This window comes from Nilaparvata lugens, chromosome 7, assembly GCF_014356525.2.
Source record: "Nilaparvata lugens isolate BPH chromosome 7, ASM1435652v1, whole genome shotgun sequence".
NCBI lineage: Eukaryota > Metazoa > Arthropoda > Insecta > Hemiptera > Delphacidae > Nilaparvata > Nilaparvata lugens.
In genome coordinates this window covers 41,527,855-41,534,818 of record NC_052510.1, presented here as the reverse complement: position 1 = coordinate 41,534,818, position 6,964 = coordinate 41,527,855, and positions in this window count along the sequence as shown.

Here is a 6,964-nt window from a genome sequence, read left to right as displayed (position 1 = left end):
CATTTTATTGATAAGATTGTTTAATAAACAATGTTTATTTGTATATCAATGGAAATAAAATTTATTTGTATTGTATTTCTCTTACAAGAATAATTTGACAGTAGGTTTCCTTGAGAATCCTATTCGAGAAATGAAAAATCACACTGTCGCTTCAACATTATTGTTCTTCATTTATATGAATCCAAATCGTTTTTTTTTTTTTTTAATGAGAAGGTGGTCATCAATCGCCTCAGCTGATGTTATAAATGAATGAGTGGAAAAACTGAAGTAATTGCATTCAACGGATACTCCAGCAGACTAAATGATGAATCACAACATTTTTTTTTTCTCATGCACTTTTAATGTTATTTGTGATTACCTGAAAAAGGGGACGGAGGAGTCAGTAAATTTTGTTGTCCAACGAACTTAATCTTCGACCATGTTGTATAGGATGTATTTTGTTCAGGTTCAAAGACCCAAAATAATACAGTAGCGCTCTTTTGAATTGTCTGCAGTTGGCGCACTACTGTAGTAAAACAAGATGATACAGTAATGCATTGGAACAATGAACGGTTGTGACTTATTACATTAGTGATTTTTGTCATGTTTTTGCGTTAAAATATGAAATTTTTATAATTTTATGAATGGAAAAGATGAAGTATCGTCCTCAAAAATGTTAATTACTCAAAATCGACAATTCTTGAGTTACTACACTAATGATCTAATGTTGGGATGTGTCGGAAAGTGAGTAGAGTGAAGTTTTTAGGGAGTGTACTTCGATTTTTGAATTTTCAGTTTGATACGAGTAGCCCTCACCAAAAAGTTGATAGTTATAAACTCTCTTTTTGGAATGTTACTATTTATAAAATTTGGGTAGAGCAGTTCCGAGCTTGAGCTGTTGCTTCCACACAACATGTATATGTATATTATGTAATATATGATTTGCAATTGTATTGATGATAAAAAAAATAATTATCAATAATAATGAGAGACTCCAGCTACTTGGAACGCCGCTTTCCATTTGATAAGGATGAAGATGTTTGTGAAAAAGTGATGAGATTCAGTGCCGTCTGTGGCAGTGTAAGAAGAGCTTTAGGAAGACGAACAAGACAAGATACCCAACTGAAGCTTCATAGAACAATGGCAATACCGTTAGTAGCATAAGGTAGCTAGGACTGAAGAAACATCACACTGAGGAAATATCGGGAAAATTGGTCTACTCATTTACTCAGAATGCCATCCAATAGGCTCTCAATATTAGCATGTACAAACCCGAAGGAAAGCGAGGCATAGAATGACTAATAAAGAAATTAATGCCGGTGCAGGCCAATAGAGTCCAATCCTTGTGAGAAGAAGAAGATGTTGATGGTGATGATAGATAAATAGATTAATTAACGTGTTTCTGGTAAAACTCATTATTGGATAGTATTCATTGCACTACGGTACCTATATATTACGGATTATAATGGAACAAAATCATGTGAAAAAGTTATATAATCATATATGAAAGACTTGGACTAAGATAGACGTGATTTATTATCATAGAATACTCAATAATTCATCTATTTTATTGCAATTGAAGGTATCTCTCACTTCCTTATCATATCCCATAATCATAGGTAAGAAAGGCCCTCTTCCGAATCAACTTGAAACTTTCTCATATTGATGATAACTATTCCGTCGAATCCCGTCCACTCGAGCCTAAATTTTGATAACAGATTGCTCTAGTCCTTCACCATTAATTATTGCAGCTATAATACCGGGTATAACCACGCGGCTATAATACCGCATCTATTGAGATTGGGTATACCTTTCAGTGGCCGCTAATAATTGATACGAGGAACAATGGAACAAGGGACGAAGCGCTAGGCCAGAAGCCATTTTGGCCCTACAAAGGAAATTGGTGGTCCTTGTGGTCGCAAGGAAGGGAGAACCAGCAATATTTGTGATTGGAGGGTATTTCATAAACCTCGAGCAAAGGGAATTTCATACGACTAAACCTGAAGCTGACCTATCATGGAATTCACTTGAGATTGTCAGCATTTCTTGTAGGTTACAGCAACACTGTCCATTATTCAACCAGTGCTGGTAGTTTCAGGTGAATTTCACTGCAGGGGACACACGAGTGACTCATTATCATTAGTGAACAAATATTGGAGATGTTAATAAACTATTTATGATGGAATAATCTATGTTATCTTCTCTTTATCATCTGCAGAGATGATATTATATCCTACATCTTTTCTTCCAAGATGATATTTCTCCCATATCACCCTCTGAGATTGTAATTATCACCTGAATATTATTTTCAGACAGAACGATACCAACAATATCAATTTTCGACTTGAATGTTATATCATTTCCGAACAGGTAAAGATAGAACGATGAAAAAGCATCGCGATGAAAAAGCAATATCATTGAGAAATAGAATGGGGAACACTATAACAAAGATATCTCATCTATATATTTCTCGAGTAACCCTGAATATTTTGTGGCACATCAGACCTTATAGCCTATTTCAAATGAGAAATATGTGAATTCTGGAACTGTATTTATGATATTGGAATTATTACTAAAACCATTAAGTAACTGGGCATAGAGTTAAAGTTAAGCGATTTGTGGACCAAGTTGAATTTTTTCAAGTTTCAATTAGTACGTTTAACTATTGACAAACCCCCAAGTCATTTCAACTGTAGAGAAGCAATATGATTCTCATTTCTACCATAAATATACAGTGAAATTGTCAGGCAACTCCAACAAGTTCAGTAACTCTTTAATAAACCCACTATGCATATCATATACTATTTAATCATTTAATGTTGTATAATATGATTGGGCACTTTAAAAGCTCATCGTTTCTGTGTACTATCATGAGCTTATTGAAACATAAATAATAATATTGGTTCTACATGATATTATGTGCTTAATAATTGGTGTAGAGATTAGGAAATTTGGCTCCAACAGGTTGAATGATTCTCCAATAAGCCTACTGATTACTATCTTGTGATGTTTGAGTTACAACTGCTGATATATGCCACCTAGCAATATTCAGTTCACTACAGGCAGCTTATTACAAGTTAATCAATTGATTATATTGAGAAGCAATGTCAATTGATTAGCCTGACATATATAGTGAGCTTGTTGGTGTACATCTCTCATGTAACCCGATGTAGGGCTAATAGGCTTGATGTTATGACAAGAATTATTATCAATAATGGAAGTAATGCACTGACAAATCAAATCAACTTATAGTTAAGTCGATTCAAAAGTAACTTTATCATCAAGTGGTGAATATCCTCAGTTTTATAATAATCATTATTAAAGTGATAACCGCTCCATTCAGTGATAACCGTAACCATAAGTCAATCAATGAGAAGACCTCTATACTGACTCCTGTTGAACAAATACAGGTATTTTATGTTAATAATATGAATCGAATGAAATCTCCATAAGAAGTCCAGTAGTATTTACGGGATCGAACTCCATATAACGAGGTTTCATTAACAAACAGTTTTCCAGAAGCATGTTCAAAACTTCGAATAGGCTAGAGTATTAACTTTATTTGACGGATTTCATAATATATGTACCTGAAGAACCTAATAAAGGTGGGCTATATAAAGAACTATTCGTCAATAACAATAATCTGAATTTCAAAATGTACAATGATAATTTTAAACAATATTCATTTATTTGTAAAATAACATCATATTACCCTTTTTGAGAAGTTTTTAATATAAAATAACAAATTAGAACAACTAGTTTCTATGTTAGCATCATTTTCTAGTTTTTGGAAATAAATTGTTATTTGAAATAAACAAATATCACCTTTAAATATCTCCTGAAATACTTTTTAAGAGAATATTTTTATTTTTCGAAAATGAGCTTCAATTCACAGTAGTTGGTATTCTAGAAGTTAACCACAGAGTCTTGATACAGGTTTCATGTGAGTTATCCTAGAGCTTTGAGAAAAACACCTTCATAACAAAAAGTTGCGATACAAACTCTAAATAAACAAACCTCCATGCAACGGAAATACCTAGATAAGACTTACCGACGTACAGCTCTATGAGAAGAGTTAATCTTTGAGGAAACATTATGGACTCCAATTATTCTGTGGAGACTTTAAAGTTCAGGAAAAATTCCACAAGAAATCAACAAAAAACTGTGGATTCCAGAATGGTGTGTCCTAGTAAATTCCTCAAATGAGAGTATTTCATACAAGTAGCCTTTTGGAAAACAGCAGCAACTAGCCAACAGTGGTGTCTCTGGAATAAATTTGTCATTCAGGGTCTTTTTTAGGGCGAAAGTCTAACCCCAAGGCTCACGAGACGAAGAATAATGGCTTGCCAATTCTAGAAAGTGGTTTTCGAGTCGTCAGCAGACGTTTTTTTGGGGGAGCTAAGAAAATTCGAGAATTTTTCAAACAAGAAAATCTAAAAGAATGATTAATTACTGAGAAAGGTGTTTCCAGGTATTCAGGAGACTTTCAATCACTTCTGAAGAACTTATATTTTTCATTTGAACGCTTGTTTGTTTGATGAAATGCCATATTATAGACAATATGTTTTTTTTCAGTTTATGATGAGACTTGTTGAGATTACCACCACAACACAATACATAAATTTGGAGAAACTCAAAGCTCAACGATAGTAAAACCCAATAATGTCTGCTCAGTGGAGAAAATTCAAATTAGAGAAATATCAATTTTAGGCTTTTCTATTCAAGTTGAGAAATGGATTAACTGATGAACGTTAAACTATTTTTGTCTTAAATTTGAAACTTGATGTTATTGTTACTTTTGGATTAACATTGGAAAAGAAGAAGGGAAACAATTTCTCCAGGAGGTATTATTCTAATATTTTTTTGAAGATAAAATTCAATGTGATGTCAAAATAAGGTTTATTGTAATGTCAATTTTCTGTAGATTCACTGAAGAGTTTTATTGTTATGACTTGTTTGGATATAATTATTTCAAATTTCTATTTGGTGAACTTCGGAAATTAATCAAAAAGTGACATCCAGAATAAACAGAGGAGATAATCGAGCATAAAAATAATCAGAATTCATTTGTATAATATTATAGAACATCTACTAGGTTAGAAATGATATTGTTGAATTCCAATAATATTATACTCCACGTCAGGAAAGAAGTAAGATAGACTAATTCGGTTCAATTATCAACAAAAAATCTATTGCAAGAGTTTTCTTTGGGGAATAGATTTCAAACAATTCGAAAAAGAGGATACAAATGACATTCTGTCACGAAATACAGTATACATTACATAATATTCTTTAGGTTATGAAGTATTGCTTGTAGTGCCGAAAAAAATAATTGAGTACTTTCTGGAATACAATAATTGAGTGAGGCATATTCGATGTTGTAAGTGATGGAGTCAGAATCCAAAAAAAAAAATATTTGAAGAACATGAATCATGTTCTTTAATACTCCAAAAAATGAGTATTTAGTGATTACTAAACAGGAGGAAATTACTAGAAGAGCATTACAATCTACAAAGTACTGATAAACAAACTTGTTTTGGAAACCAAATAACTCATTCAATCCCACAAAGAGCATTATCAACAACAATAATATTCCACCAATTTCCCAATCTTTATTCTTTATCTTCAGATATAATTTACGGTGAAAATCGCTCAGCTCTCATAAGAATAAGGTTTCCGTAAAATTGATGACTGAAACTTCATTGAACATTTAAATTAGCATTATTAAAAAGAGCAACAATCGAACAGGTTCAACTTTCAATAATAGTTTGGTATTATATAGTGAAAATATTAAAAACTTGTTGAAAATTTTAAAAGTTTTGAAATTGATAAAATTCAACAAAAACAATCTCACCGTGCATTTCTTCCAGTTTCGAAAATCTTCTATTTTTAAGCGTCAATTTCGTTTGACGCCGGTCAATTATTATTCGAGCGACTCAACTTACGGACGTGCGTATTTATGTAGTCGAAGCTAGTCCTTCCCTCATTTTCGAGAGACGCTCACCGTTACGCGGCTAGCGCGCTACTGAACTCTGAAACTCAGCTTCTGTTCACCAAAAGGGAAAGTTTCACCCACCCTGTTTCAACCCCTTGATCGCCCTTTCCACCGCCAACAACTGTATAGGGTTTTGTGGATTCATGAACCCCCCCATCCTTCCTATAAATTGGTTGCGCTCTCATTCTCTGTTTATCCAAACGAAAAATTCCAATATCTTTCGAACGTAAGCGTATGTCACCGATCATACGAAATTAAGGGTGGGCATCCCTGATGTAACAATCAACAATCAGCAAATGAATAGTCTCATGGTTTTCTTATAAAAAAGCTTCATGTGCTTTGGAACGTGAACCCAAACCAACTCGAATTACTTGGCAAAGCTATAATGGATGATTTTTTTTTTAATTCAGGTCTTTTCAAACCGTTTTATCGATCAATATCCTCTATTTATCCAAGTGTAAATATTAGTCCAGTCAATATAGACATAACAAAGGGTGTGTGCTTGCAATTTATGTTGTAGTTCTGAAAACTAAGACCAGAGAAATTTTGAATTATACATCTAAATGTTAACAATCGGGAGATATTGTTGATCAAAAACTAAAGTTCATCAGAATTGATTTTTCCTTCAAATTTCACTAATTTTTGAAAAATCATAACTCAGTACTCATTGGAGATAGAGAGTTCCGAATAATCTCATTTCATTCAGAATTTCATAATCTAGAAAAAAGGCGGGAGCAAATTTTTCTGTCCAATTACGAGATTTGACACAAATTATAGCTGAAAACTGGAAAATGAGCCGAAAATACGAGGTTTTTGGGCCACCCTGTATCTAGCACAAGGAAATTTTGCATTAAGAAATTGGTCCTAGACTTCTCTTATGAACCCAAATAATATATTGAAAAATCAGAACTACAATATGAATTGCATGCACCAATGTATATAGTGACTGGTCTATTGCCAATCTATCGAATCTGATAGTTGAAGAGTGAC